Here is a 16,032-nt window from a genome sequence, read left to right as displayed (position 1 = left end):
CTATAGTCTCTCTCATCTTCTTTGCATGGCACAACGTACACAGTGGTAGGCAGGCGCGGTGGAGGTGGGCCCGGGCACAGTGGCAGGCGCGGTGGGGGCTGGGAGGGGATAGAATAGTGTGGGGTATAGGGTAGATATATAGAGTAATTGTGACCGCGGAGAATTGTTGAATAAAGTAGAGAATCTCGCTGACCATGATGAAATATTCGCCTAACGGCGCGCGCCATCGCCGCAGTTCAGCCGCTCGCCGTCGCCGGAGAGGGCAAGGGCAGGACCGTCCACGCGCATCTCCCTCGACTTGTTTCACGCGCGCACACACCCACGCCACCCTGCTGCACCGCGCACATATTGGCCCTGTTTGTTTCGGCTTCTGACAGCTTCTGGCCATCAAAAGCTGCTGCGGACTACCAAACGCTCAGCTTTTGAGCCAGCTTCTATAAAATTCGTTGGAACAAAAACCATTCAAAATCAACATAAACACATAATCGGTTGAGTCGTTGTAATAGTAGGAATCCGTCACTTTCTAGATCTTGAGTCCTATGAACAACTTTGTCTTCCCCCACACGTAATCGTAATGATACTCAGATTCTCTCCACAGTCAGATTCTCCCTACAGCCAGATTTTCAAAAAATCTGGTCAGAAAAAAGCTGAAACAAACAGCCCCAAGCCCCAAGTAACCCAAGGGGACGCCGCCTCTGCTCCTCCGCCGCCCACTCTTCTCCCCCTCCTTGCCTGCGGATTGGGGCGACAGGGGTTGGCGATGCCGGAGGTCAATGCCGGCGCGCTGGCGCAGGCGGAGCAGAGGAAGAAGGCGGGGAGGTCGGTTCCAGAGCGTGGAAAGGTTGCTTCTTATCTCTTCTCTGCCGCCCGGTGTTGGTGCCATCGACAACGCTCGTATGGGACGACTGGCTGGATAAGGATGCGGCCTCTCCGGATTTTGGCATCGGCAGGAAAGGATGGATTTGGGTTTTGATCCTGAGTTGCTTGCTTGCAGCGCGATAGAGATTAAGAGATACGAGTTGTTAGTCCTCCCCAGAGTCCGAAGCAAGCTACTAGGTTTTCAGTTTCAGATCCCCGAAAAATACGGTTGTTGTTTTGACGCCAACCGATATACGCGGCAGGAGTACCACGCGACGCTGGTATTGGATTCGCGTGACTTGGGTATGTATGTTTATCCAATCTTCCTAATCCAAGCCGCAGGAGTATTTATTTATTTCCTTCATTTTGTGGACGGACTACTACGGACTACTACGTATATATAAATCCTACGAGCCGACTGCTGCCTAGTTATCATTACCATCGGTGATCTCTTACCGTCCCCATCTACCAAAACTCGCAGAACCCACCAGACATGGAGTCCTTCAGCGACGCCGACAGATACATACCCCAAGAGATCATCGGCAGAGGCAGCTACGGGGTCGTTTGCTCAGCTATTGACCGGCGCACCGGCGAGAAGGTCGCGATCAAGAAAATAGGAGGCGTCTTCGATGACCTGTCCGACGCCGCCAGGACCCTCCGGGAGATCAAGCTGCTCCGGCTGTTACGACACCCTGACATTGTCGAGATCAAGCATGTCATGTTGCCTCCGGCTAGGAGGGACTACAAAGACATTTATGTCGTGTTTGAATTGATGGAGGCCGACCTTCACCAGGTTATCAAGGCTAACCCTGACCTGACGACAGAGCACCACCAGTACTTTCTCTATCAGATGCTGCGTGCGTTGAAGTATATGCATGCTGGTACGCACACGCCTCTAACGATTTCCTTATCTCAGCCTCAAAGGTCTTCTGATCAATGCACATTGACGGTGTGATGTGCTGCTTTCTTTATGTTCTAAGGGGGGATGAAATTTATTGACATCCCCTGTGCCTATTAGATGAAAGTGTACGTGTACCTTAGATAATTACTATCAGATCTTTTTCGTTTCTTTTGTTTAAATCCTTATTTAAATTCTGCTAGCGCTGATTTCACTTATGCCCCGTTTGGTTTCTTCTAATTTAATTACATTCTAATAATAGCAATTTAGGCAAATATCAATTAAGCTAATATGATTTTATGCTAAATATATTTGTATACTATTATTAACAATATGTGAGAGATATTTATGTGCTACATTTTTTTTACTATAGAGAAGTGAGTCGAAGACCGTCTTATAAGTTTTAGGGTCTTAACATATTCCGCTAAAACAAAAAATCATTTTACATTCTGCACACCATGAATTTAAGATAGCTTATATCTAAGCTTTGGAAAGTGATGGAATATCATATTCCAAGCTAAATAGACTACTTTATGAAGTAAATTTCAATTCCTCAGATCCAAACGGTCCAGTATGTTACATGCATTTACTTGACACCTATCACAGAGTGGCTACGAGCTAATGCTTGACTGGCTTGTTTTTCTGCAGCTAATGTTTATCATTGGGATTTAAAGCCAAAAAATATATTATTAAATGCTGACTGCAAACTCAAAATATGTGACTTTGGGCTAGCAAGGGTCGCGTTTGATGACTCTCCAACCACAGTTTTCTGCACGGTATGTTATTTTTACAGTGCTACTATTGTGAGATTCACAGTATCATATTTTATTGAAGCCTCTTATGCGTTACGAGCAACATTATTGACTTAGTGTGTTCGGCATCAAAGGATCCTACTTCGAACTTAAGCCCAATGTCTGCCCTAAAACGATTGCAGGACTACATTGCTACTAGATGGTACAGGGCTCCTGAGCTATGTGGATCTTTCTTCAGCAAGGTACTCATTTTTTTCTTCATACTGTTGTTTTGTCAAGTCTTATTGGTCTATTTTTTGTTTCCTTCGCCTTCAATGTTTAGTTTGAAATGCCTAAGTTATCCTGACAATATTAATTACTAAGTTGTTTCTCTTGTGCAGTATTCACCGGCTATTGATATGTGGAGCATTGGCTGCATTTTTGCAGAGATTTTGACTGGGGAGCCCTTATTCCCTGGTAAAAATGTGTTTCACCAGTTCACTTTGATGACTAATCTCCTGGGCACACCATCAACAGATACTATTTCACAGGTATGATTTTATTATTTTTGGTAATATTGGGTCACGTTCCGTATCGGGCATATATGGTAAATCCTGAATGTTTTTGTTCTTCTGTCCACAGATTCAAAATGAGAAAGCAAGGAAGTTTCTGAGCTGCATGAGGAAACAACCAATACCCTTTTCAGAGAAGTTCCCTGGTGCAGATCCTTCGGCTCTCAAGCTCTTACAAAGGCTTCTAGCATTTGATCCTAAGGACCGACCAACGGCTGAAGAGGTAGGTGTGTCATAATGAAACATAGGTTTTATGTTTGCGCTGCGGTTATTTGGGTTGATTTGCAGGATTATATTCTAACAACAATAATTGTGCTGTATACATGACCAGGCGTTGGCCGATCCCTATTTTGAAGGCATTGGGGAAGTGGAGAGGGAACCATCCTGTCAGCCAATTCCGAAAATGGAATTTGAGTTTGAAGAAAAGTTTACCGAAGAGGACGTCAAGGAACTTATATTCCTGGAGATACTGCAGTACCATCCTCAACTTCTGAAGGATTACAAGAATAGCTCTGAAAAAACGAGCTTTCTATATCCCAGGTTCTTACCTTAACTATATCGTTTAATTTAGTTTGTTTTCCCTCTTGTTATTTTGTTTGTTTCAATATTGTAATATTCATGGCCAACATCCTTAATAGTTCTCGAATACTTTTTATTCTGCAGTGCTGTTGACAAGTTTCATAGGCAATTCACTAGCCTAGAGGAAAATAGAGGGAGTAATGTCATGCTTGTCAGGAAGAATGCTTCTCTTCCAAGGTAACATAATCTCCTTTTTCTTCCAATGATTTGCGCTGCCATTTATTGGTTGCTGAGATTGGGTTGGTGAACTGATTGTGACCCTTGAAAGATTTATCACTCACACTTGACTGTTGACCTTGATTTGCTGCTTGCAGGACAACAACCGTTCACTCCACTCCAATTCCTGCAAAGGAAGGTCCAACAGCAACCTCCCAGGCTGCTCAAAGGATTCCAGCAGGTAGTTGTCTGCATCTCCTTATTTATGGCTACCCATCAGTCTGTTTTTCAGTCACTCCTGAGTCCTGAGCCTCAATTTTCCTGACATGCTTCATCTCTGCCAATCTTGCAGCCAGACCAGGAAGAGTGGTAGGCCCAGTACTACCATTCGAGAGCGCAAGCGTCACTGATCAACACATCGCGCGACAGGTGGCAAGGAACCCAGCCGTTCCTCCAGCAACCAACACCTCGTCAGCCTACTGCTACCACCTGAAACCGGACAGCGCCGACAGGCAGGAGCAACAGCTAGAGCTTGAGGAAGACCATATGCAGTATAGGACAGGGCAGCATCCCATGGATGCCAAGGTAGCACATGAGATGGGCCGGAACAAATACGCCCGCCACAGTACTATGTTACAAGGGGCTTGCCCAAAGCGACCTAACAGACAGGGCCAACCTCCATAGGAGCCCGCTGCACGGCGTTGCTCCCTTCAAAGGCGTCGCAGCGGTCGCTGGTGTTCTTCACCGAAAGAGCGAAGGATGCCCGATGACTGGTATGTTGGATGAGCTGCAGCAGATCTGCAACGGGATGGTGAAACTGGTTCAGTTAACGCTAGGCCTCGAGCTCATGTTTCTGAACTCGAAGGAATTTTTGGAAGCTTAACAAGAATGCATCTCTTGCTATCGTTCTATATATAGCAAAGTGATTTCTTCTCCGGAATTTGGAGGATTAGTTAGGAGAAAGCTAGGTGATAACAGACACATGATCGTTAAGGTGTTCGCTTTGGATTAAAGTCAGCCAATTTCTACGCTGTTTTGTCTTTATAGATTACAGTTGTAGCAGCCTAAACAGTCTGCATACCTGTGTATACTGTACACCCATTTAATTGAGGGTTTCCAAACTTTTGTTTGATGGCAGTAAGCTGAAGACACCACCAGATCATGTTGGCTCTTTTATTATCTCCCAGGGAGACTTCACCTAGGAGCTGGGCATTTGGGTTACCCGAAAATTTCGGGTTAGATAATTTAGGTATTTAAAATTTCGGGTTTTGAGAATCGATATCCGAAATTACAACGGGTTTTATAATATCCGAAAATTCGGGTACCCGGAATTTCGGGTTCGGATATTCCTGAACTACCCGAACTGTTGTGTCAGTATCATAAAAACACATGCATCCCATTAAATTAGTATAAAAATATAGTTTGAATAATAATATACATGGACATAAAAAAACACAAGCAATCTACAATCACAAGTCATGCACGCTTACATATAATTATAGATGCACAAATTAATAATTAAGAATGACATGAGTACATGACACATGAAAGTTCAGGTAATTCGGGTATTTCGGGTACCCGAATTATATAAAATAAATTCGGGTTTTGCAAGTTGCTATCCGAAATTTTCGAACGAAATTCGGGTTTCAGATATTTCGGATTCGAGTATTCCGAGTTCGGATTTCAGTTTTTTCTCAACTCTAATTAGGATGAACGGTTCCACAAGCATTATAGGAAGAACGGAACAAGGAATTAGGATGAAGACCATAGGTAGATAATGGTGTGCACCTTTTCAGTGTCCAAACTGAAATAGTCAATGACTAGCTTGGGTGGGTGGGTGTGTGTGGTGGTGGTGGGAGGGGGGTTGAACCCAAAAAAAAAGATCAGTCTTATCAATATAACAACTGTTAGGTAGAGGTGGCAATGGATTGCGATCCAAATGTTTCTTCATAAAATGGTAGAATCCTAAATAAATTTTAATTAAAAATGAATAGAAATAGGATCTGATACTTAAATCTTATAGTATAAAATTTAGACTCGTTGTCACCCCTGTCTCTAGCAAATCGTGCATATGATTATACAAAATATTGTTTTGCACTGTATAATGCATTGTTCACAGAACGCCTGATTGGTTTTCTGTGTACCCTAAGCTGGACTCTCCGGATGCATTGATCAAGCGGCGGCCTCTGTATGGTTACCTGTGTTCATAGAGACAAAGCTGTACCGGTAGCTGCATGCGCAAGCTAGAATCGACTTCCCTCACTGCATGCGCAGATACGTAGATGACATCCTGTTTCCAGCGCGTCTAGCTCGCACGGGCTTGGTCACGTGCGTCCACCCAACCAATCAGACGAAGAGTGAAGTTTAGGAGTCGTGATATGAGATGAGATGGTAGAGCTGTTGGAGATTGCATTACGGACCGAGGACATAACTTCCTGGTGAATGGTGGTTCAGTTGATCAGCAGAGGCTGACGCCCTGCATACTACGCTGAAAACAAGTAACATGTACTGACCGGGTAAAGAAGTTTGTCCATAGAAATTGTCCAGGCATTTGCATGTCTCGTTTGACACTTTGACCTGTGTCGCTGTTTCATATGCATTGATCAACTCACCTAACTAGTCATTACTATATATTTCTTTTTGTCGTTTGTCTGCCTCCGGATGCGGTCTCGACCGAACTCCTGCCGGTGCGAAGGGAGAACGGATAGACACGGCCTCAGGCCCATGACTGAAATACTAAGAGCAACTCCAGTAGTTCTCTAAAAAATAGCTTGCTAAAATCATGTTTAGCAAGTTGTTAAATAGCTATTGGAAGTAAAAAACAACTTAGTCTCCAATAGTTGCTCATATTTAAGAAGTAGTTCGATTTTGAATCTAGCTTTAGCGGCCCTGCCCCTATGAGATCTGCCTGATAATAAGGTTGAGAGCAGAGGATGTGAGGGCGGAAAAAAAGGTCGGTCGATATGAACTATGGATGAGTGGTGGCCCGGTGGCGCAACCTATGAGAAAGATGGGTTCGACGGTGAAGGAGAAACTTGTGTCATACGTGTTTGACCTAGCTACCTCATTATGCTAGAAAATGAAAAAAAGAGTGTGCTATACCTGGCTATCTCACTGTGGGAAAGGGAAAATAATCATGCTAGTATGAAGAAATTGACGCCAACTGCATTTAGGGAGTTTCTACCGAGTTGCTAAATGTGGAGAGTAAATAGAGTTGAATAGCAACTAAGTAAATTTAACAAGTCTATTTAGAGAACCATTGGAGAAGCATTTTTCTGTTCACTTCTTAAATTTAAGATTTAGAGAATTGTTTAGAGAACTATTGGAGTTGCTCTAACAAATTCGGTCCATAACTATTTTTTTCAGGACCATATGACTAGAGATGCAACGGGAAACTCCCAGTCGGGAAATAACTTCCCATCTCTATCCTCCGACGAAAATAAACGCTTGCAGGGAATATTTCTTTTCCATCCCTGTTCCCCGCGAGGATAAATCCTCAACGGGGATCCCCATCCCCGTTTAAATTATAATTAATATATATATTTTTTATTTTTAATGTTAAATATTGTCACTTATACACATTGTCTATTATACACATTGTCTAATGTAAGAAATTATTATGCATACATCAAAATGAACACATTTACATAATTAGTGGTCTCTTGACAATGTAATTATTTATTTTTATCGAGAAAAACATAGTCACGTGTAAGTTTAATAGGTTCACCGCGGGAAGCGAGAATGAAGAATGCTTCCCTGTCCCCATCCTCATCTCCGTTTACCCGTTGGTGGATAAATTTTTCTCGTTTATATCCCCATGGTGTGAAGTTTCTTTCCTATCCCCTAATAGAGGAATTCCTCGTGACAATCGGGATCAGGTCTCCATTGCTAGGGCTGAACAAAATACTCGTGGCTCGTGAGCTCGCTCGACTTGTGGTCAGCTCGGCTCGGCTCGTTTCAATTTTATTATGAGCTGAGCTAACATCTCAACTCGGTTCGTTAACGAGCTAGCTCGACACGAGCTCGAGCCAGCTCGTTAGCTCGAATGAGCTAGCATTTATCTGTAAAACAAAGCTTATACTTGTATTTGATGAATTAATAAGTGATGAACTATGTTAATTTAGGGTTTAAATGATGTGATATATAAAATCATGATTATTGTTAGTCTTTTCTACTGTTAAATTAGTATAAAAATAACTAGCAATTGATTATATTGTTGTATATATACATTATACTATTTTTGTTATGACTCACGAGCTAAACGAACCAGCTCGAGCTTGCAAACGAGCCGAGCTGGTTCTCTGGCTCGGTTGTTTAACAAGTCGAGTCGAGCCAGCTCGTTTCCTTACACCCGTTGGGTGATTGCCCGATCTTTCGATGAGAGGGTGTGGAATAACTCGATTGGGGGAGGAGACGACGTTCACGGCCCGACTACAGCCTTCCAAAGACGCTGCGCCTTAGCAACCGATACACCACCTCCTATGGCTGTCACGATCTTGTGGAGCGTGACACCCTGGCCACTAGGGCACTCGTCCTGCAAGCAATCGAAGAACTAGCAAGAACAAGTAGAACAAGTACTGAATTACCAGATCTAAATGTAGGTTTAAAAATCAAACTCCAATATGGTGGGGTTCCGAAGACAAGAAGACGGGCGGCTGAACTAGCACGCGCGCTTGCAAGCAAGTAGCGAGAGCTAAACTTGATCTAAACAAAACCCGCTGTTCTTGGTGGCGGCTAGGGGGTTTATAAACATGGGAGGACGACCACAAGGGTATTGGGGTCGTGCTGCAACCCTAGGATGCGTCCCTAATGGACCTAACTTGATACACGACCCATTGGGCCAAAATAGGGTGACACAGCACCATGGGCAGAAAAGGCAGGAAATGTCTCGGTAAGAAAACAATGATTACGGCGGCCTCAGAACAGATATGACTATAATTCCGGATCCATATGAAAGTAGACTTGATAAGCTTTCCATGTTGTGCTTGAACATTCCAATCCGAGCCCGCATCTGACCGTGGTGACCGTCACAAGTTGGTGTTCTTCTGCAGTCCGAATCCAGCATGTTCAAATCCTTTTCCCTTTCGGTCTTCTCCCTGATTCCTAAGCAAAACAAGAGTGCACGGGTCTCCATGGTCTAAATATGATGGACATGAACTCAAGAGTGTAATCACCTGATGGTTGAGTTGACGAGCACGAGCGCGAGTAATGGGACCAGAAATTGGTACTTGTATTGGTATAGATGCATCAGTAGTGTGGATGTCTTCATCATTCTCCCCTTCTTGCATTTGAGTCGTCCTCGACTCAAGCTCAACTTCCTCTCCCAAGTAGGGCTTTAAATCTGCAATGTTAAATGTGGGGCTAACCCCAAAGTCTACAGGCAGATATAACCTATATGCATTGTCGTTAATTTTCTCTAGCACTTTAAACGGTCCATCGGCTCGAGGCAACAATTTAGATTTTCGTAATTCAGGAAACCTTTCCTTTCTCAAATGCAGCCAAACTAAATCTCCAGGTTCAAAATTTATTTCCTTTCTACCTTTATCACTAGCAAACTTATATCTAGCATTCGTACGCTCTATGTTTTCTTTAGTAGTTTCATGCAGTTTTAACATCAATTCAGCACGCCTAGTAGCATCAAAATTTAGTTTTTCAGAAGATGACAAAGGCATTAAATCAATAGGAGCACGAGGCAACAAACCATATACAATCTGAAATGGGCACATCTTTGTAGTAGAATGCAATGATCGATTATAAGCAAATTCAACATGAGGCAAAAAGTCCTCCCACATCTTAATATTCTTCTTTAGAACTGCCCTTAACATAGTAGACAAAGTTCTATTCACAACTTCAGTTTGACCATCAGTTTGAGGATGACATGTAGTAGAAAATAAAAGCTTAGTCCCCAATTTTGCCCACAAAGTCCTCCAAAAATGACTAAGAAATTTAGCATCACGATCAGAAACGATTGTGTTGGGTACACCATGCAAGCGAACAATTTCACGAAAGAACAAATCAGCAATATGAGTAGCATCGTCAGTTTTATGACATGGTATGAAATGTGCCATCTTAGAAAATCTATCAACAACCACAAACACACTATCATGTCCCTTCCTAGTCCTAGGCAATCCCAGCACAAAATCCATAGAAATATCTTCCCAAGGAGCACTAGGAACGGGTAGAGGCAAATACAAACCGTGTGGATTTAACCGTGACTTCGCCTTTTGACATGTCGTGCAACGAGCAACAAATCTCACCACATCTCTTCTCATCTTGGGCCAAAAGAAATGACCAGCAAGTATGTCCTCCGTTTTCTTTGCTCCAAAATGTCCCATTAAGCCACCTCCATGTGCTTCCTGTAACAACAACAAACGAACGGAGCTAGCTGGAATGCATAGCTTGTTAGCTCTAAACACAAACCCATCACTAACGATATATTTGTTCCATCCTTTCCCATCTTTACAATGCAGCAACACATCTTTAAAATCAGCATCATGAACATATTGGTCTTTAATCGTCTCTAATCCAAAGATTTTGTAGTCAAGTTGATTCAGCAAAGTATATCTCCTAGACAAAGCGTCAGCAATGATATTCTCTTTTCCTTTCTTGTGCTTAATAACATAAGGAAACGATTCGATAAATTCAACCCACTTAGCATGTCTACGGTTCAGTTTTCCTTGACTACGAATATGTTTCAAAGATTCATGATCAGAATGAATAACAAACTCTTTGGGCCACAAATAATGCTGCCATGTTTCTAATGTTCGCACAAGAGCATATAATTCCTTATCATAAGTAGAATAATTTAGAACAGACCCACTCAATTTTTCACTAAAATATGCAACAGGTTTGCCTTCTTGTAACAAAACACCACCCAATCCAATTCCACTAGCATCACATTCAAGCTCAAAAGTCTTATTAAAATCAGGAAGTTGGAGGAGAGGTGCATGTGTCAACTTATCTTTCAGCACGTTGAAAGCGTGCTCTTGTACTTTGCCCCAACTAAAATGCACTCCTTTCTTCGTAAGCTCATTCAAAGGTGCAGCAATGGTGCTAAAGTCCTTCACAAAACGGCGATAGAAGCCAGCAAGTCCTAGGAAACTCCGCACCTGTGTGATAGTCTTTGGCATAGGCCATCCATGTATCGCTTCTACCTTGGCTTGATCAACCTCAATTCCCTGTGGAGTCACAACATAACCAAGAAACGAAACTCGATCGGTGCAAAATGTGCACTTCTCAAGGTTACCAAATAAACGTGCATCTCGTAAAGCATTAAAAACAGCACGCATGTGATCAACATGTTCATCCATAGATTTGCTGTAGATCAATATGTCATCAAAGTATACTACCACAAATTTTCCAATGAAGGCACGCAAAACCTCGTTCATTAATCTCATGAAAGTGCTAGGTGCATTAGTTAACCCAAAAGGCATGACTAACCACTCATACAATCCGAACTTAGTTTTGAAAGCAGTTTTCCATTCATCTCCCAATTTCATACGAATCTGGTGGTACCCACTACGCAAATCAACTTTAGAAAAGACAATGGCACCACTCAATTCATCAAGCATATCATCTAAACGTGGAATAGGGTGTCGATAACGTATCGTGATATTATTAATAGCCCTACAATCAACACACATACGCCATGTTCCATCTTTTTTAGGCACTAAAATAACCGGAACAGCACACGGACTAAGAGACTCACGCACGTAACCTTTGTCGAGTAGTTCTTGCACTTGTCGCTGAATTTCTTTTGTTTCCTCTGGATTTGTCCTATATGGCGCACGATTCGGCAAAGATGCACCAGGAATAAGATCAATTTGGTGCTCAATCCCTCGTATAGGTGGCAGCCCCTCTGGTATCTCACTTGGAAATACATCAGAATACTCCTGCAAAATGTTAGTAATAACAGGAGGCAAAGAATGCTGCATATCTTGAATTGAAATCAAAGCATCCTTGCATACCAAGGCGTAGGCAACAGTAGTGGAAGCAAATAATTCATTAACATCAGTTTTTGTTGCAAGCAAGCAGTGTCCTTTCAATTTTATCCCATCTTTGTTATTACCAACAGCTTTAATATTCTTGTTGTTCTCAGTTTTAGCTTTGGTAGCTTTAGCAACATCATCACGCACAATAGCCTCAGGGGACATGGGAAGCAAAATAATTTTCTTATCATGGTGTATGAGAGAATATTGATTTGATCTACCATGATGCATACAATCTGAATCAAATTGCCATGGTCTACCTAGCAGAATATTACAAGCATCCATAGGCACAACATCACAGTCAACAACATCACGATATGAACCAATAGCAAAATTAATTCGTACCAACTTGGTTACCTTGACCTTACCACTATTGTTGAGCCATTGAATGTGATATGGATGTGGGTGCGGTTTGGTCGTAAGTGCAAGCTTCTCCACCATGTCGCTGCTAGCCAAGTTGTTGCAGCTACCTCCATCAATGATCAAACGACATGAACGCTCCTTAATGACACACTTTGTTTGAAACAATGTATGTCGCTGATTCTGCTCTGCCTTCTCCATTTGTGCACTAAGCACACGCTGTACAATGAGGCTCTCATAATGCTCTGCATCATCTGCACCAATCTGTTCTTCGGGTGGTTCCTTAGTGCCTGCATCATCAGCCGCAAGCAAAGCAAGTGTAGCTTCATCCAAATCACTAGCAGAAGAATACCCACCATCGTCTTTTACCACCAAAACACGCTGATTAGGACAATCACGCTGCACGTGTCCATAGCCCTTGCATCGATAACACAGAACATCTCTTGTTCTACCCGTGGAGGCTACTGAAGAGGCACTACCTGCTGGTTTCTGGGCAGATTTGGTTGCTGAATTTGTGGAAGATGCACGTGGTTTGTCGCCGGAGGAAGGCGGGGGTGCTGGTCGACTTGGCGAGGGAGTTGGTGCTAGTGTACGACCGGTCATGGACGTAGTCGTGCGCTGTTGCCATGGTGTAGATTTTCCTGCAGAAACATTAGACCTTGCACTAGCACGTCGTCCCTGCACTTCCCTTTCAGCTTTGCAAGCAAGATGAAACAATCGGGTTACATTAGCATAATCTTTATAAGCAAGGATGTCCTGAATTTCCCTATTTAACCCGCCCAAAAATCTAGCCATAGCAGATTCCTCACCCTCCTCTATGTTACAACGCAGCATACCCATTTGTAATTCCTGATAATATTCTTCTACACTTTTAGTACCCTGTCTCAATTGTTGCAACTTGTTTAACATATCACGTGCATAATAAGAAGGAACAAATCTAGCCCGCATGACCCGTTTCAACGCATCCCAAGTTTGTGGCATGTTATTAGGATTCTTCTTACCATGTTCTATCCACCAAACAGAAGCAAATTCAGTAAACTCACTAGTAGCAGCTCTAACCCGCGCATTCTCAGGAAATTCATGGCATGCAAACTTTTGATCAACCGCAATCTCCCAAGTAATGTAAGCATCAGGGTCATATTTACCATCAAAAGGAGGTATTTTAAATTTAACCTTACTAAAAGCATCATCATTACCATGTACCTCACGTCGGCGAAAACCACCCATACCTCTACGGTTAGTACGTAGTCGCCGGCGATTAGGTGCTTCTTGGTCATCTTGTTCAGTATCAGCAACATAGTCATCCCAGTTACCTTCGGCGCCCTCATCACGCCCACCATTGGTATTAGCATGCATCTCATCAAATCGCCTCAAGAGTGCGACAAGGCTCTTGTCAATATGAGCAACTGTCATTTCCACATTTGCAAGTTTGGTGTTTGTGTCGATCTGTGTGGCCTCCAATTGCCCCATCTTTTCATTCGTCACCTGCATGTCATTATCAAGACCTTCCGTGTGCGTTTTCACCAGCCTTACAAAGTGTTGTATGATACCCTTGGTGCGAGGAGAGTGTGGCATATTACGAGAAGCATCATCAACCTCCAATCCTGCCATGGTTAGATGAACAGAGGCAACAAGAAAAAAAATGTGAAGGAATAAAAACTCTACAACTATTAGGATGTAGCTACTGCAAGGCGCTCACTCTCAACCTGCCTCACAAGCTCTTACCAATTCTTACCTTGCACAACAGGAGGGGTCAGCAACCAACAAGTCTGCAACCGTGGAATAAGTGTATCGGTGCCGCAGCAACACGACCTGTCAAACTGTAGTCGAAATATGTAGAGTTGTAGGTGGGCTGAAGCAAGGAATACACTAGTACCACGTTAGTTACAAAAGCAAGCTGAATAATCGTTCAACGGTGGTACTGTGCTGGTCCTAGGCTAAACCAGGCTAGAGACGTGAGCCTAGGCACAAAGGTAGTCACTGAAAAAGAACAACTAGCACAGCACAAAGAGAAACAACAGATTTAGAGATTCAGCCCCCTTCTTCTTCTTTTCCTTTTTTTTCTTTTCTATTCTTTTTTTCTTCTTCTTCTTCTGTTTTTTTTTGCAGGGGCCTAAACCCTTTTTTTTTACTATGACAACCCAAACAATAAAGATATTGCTAACAGCCCCTTTAAATCAGACTTAACAAATCTTGTTAATATAGAAAGTCCAGAAATCTCTACGATGATTGCGGAGCGCTCAGAACGAATTTTGAGATAAGGTCAGATCCGTTGGAAAGAAGATAAGATAAGCTTTCCAGATTGTATTTAAACTTCAAAATCGAATATGATATGTATCCGTGGTGGCAAAAACGAACCAGAGATGTTTTTGGTGATGGTGGATCTCGTGGTGACCAAAACGTGGTAGAACTCAAAACTCTAAAGGAATAAACTAAGACCAGCAACTCGACACAACCGATGCAACCAAAAACTCAACAAGCCCTAACTAAGTAGTACTAGTAAATGCTCAATGGTTTATAGGATTGCGGTAAAACTAATCTACTATTTTTTTGGCTTTTTCTGGACTATAGGAGATAAGAAAACAGCGAAGAAAAGTAAATCTCTCACCGATAAACCTTGCTCTGATTACCAACTGATGTGCACCCGTTGGGTGATTGCCCGATCTTTCGATGAGAGGGTGTGGAATAACTCGATTGGGGGAGGAGACGACGTTCACGGCCCGACTACAGCCTTCCAAAGACGCTGTGCCTTAGCAACCGATACACCACCTCCTATGGCTGTCACGATCTTGTGGAGCGTGACACCCTGGCCACTAGGGCACTCGTCCTGCAAGCAATCGAAGAACTAGCAAGAACAAGTAGAACAAGTACTGAATTACCAGATCTAAATGTAGGTTTAAAGATCAAACTACAATATGGTGGGGTTCCGAAGACAAGAAGACGGGCGGCTGAACTAGCACGCGCGCTTGCAAGCAAGTAGCGAGAGCTAAACTTGATCTAAACAAAACCCGCTGTTCTTGGTGGCGGCTAGGGGGTTTATAAACATGGGAGGACGGGTCAAGCCGAGCCGAGTTGGCTCGATATCCACCCATTGCTATCTCTGCCTATCAGCGATGCATGGCTCTCGGCATCTGCCAAAAGAAGAAAATCAGCGGACCTTCGTGCTTGAGCGCTACCTCCGCGAGCTGTCGCCCCTGTTTTTGTTCAGAATCTTCTGTCTCTGTAATGTCCCATAGCTCGGTGCCGAACTGCCGATTGCTCGTCTGCGGCAGCACATCAGATTCTCATACGCTTACCCGATTCTCTGACGGAAAGCTGGACTCTCAACTCTGGATGCGCATCATGTTCGCGCTCTGGCCTAGCCTAGAGTCGGCGGCTCCCGGTCTCCACTTCTTTGAACTATGAAGCCGCACGCGCGCAGAAAATAAACGAAACGAAAAAGGCACACCCTACGCCGCTGCGCCCGCGCTCCATCACCACAGCCGCCCACCGGTCCAACGAGCGCTACGCCATCCTATGATACATCGCGCGCAGCGCTGCCATTTCCGCCCCTCTCCGGTCCGTGCCCCCAGCTCAGGGAAACGGGAACAAAGGTGACCCTGCAATTTGATGCATCTAGAGTCTAGACATAGCACAAGCGCGAGACGCCGCGTGATTTTGAGCCCCACAGCCCGCGTGATCTAGCGCATAACAATTAGGTTGTCTCCACCAACATTCTATGTATACATCCTTTATATCCGTTTTTATGGTCCTCTAAAAGATTACGGGGTTGTTTGGTTTATGGCTAACTGCGTCATACTTTACCTAAGGTTAATCGTTCGAATTTAATAACTAACCTTAGACAGAAAAGTTAGGTAAAGTGTGACAAGTTAGTCAGTGAACCAGACGGG

The 16,032-nt window shown here is 43.4% G+C and overlaps 1 pseudogene; it reads left to right on the top strand.

Moving 5' to 3' along the window:
* Positions 1-458: 458 nt before the first annotated feature.
* On the top strand, positions 459-4,943 carry LOC103635340 (mitogen-activated protein kinase 7-like; annotated as a pseudogene).
* Positions 4,944-16,032: the final 11,089 nt, after the last annotated feature.

The sequence above is a fragment of the Zea mays genome, chromosome 8 (genome assembly GCF_902167145.1).
Source record: "Zea mays cultivar B73 chromosome 8, Zm-B73-REFERENCE-NAM-5.0, whole genome shotgun sequence".
Taxonomy (NCBI): Eukaryota; Viridiplantae; Streptophyta; class Magnoliopsida; order Poales; family Poaceae; genus Zea; species Zea mays.
This window is presented reverse-complemented; position numbering and strand designations above follow the sequence as displayed.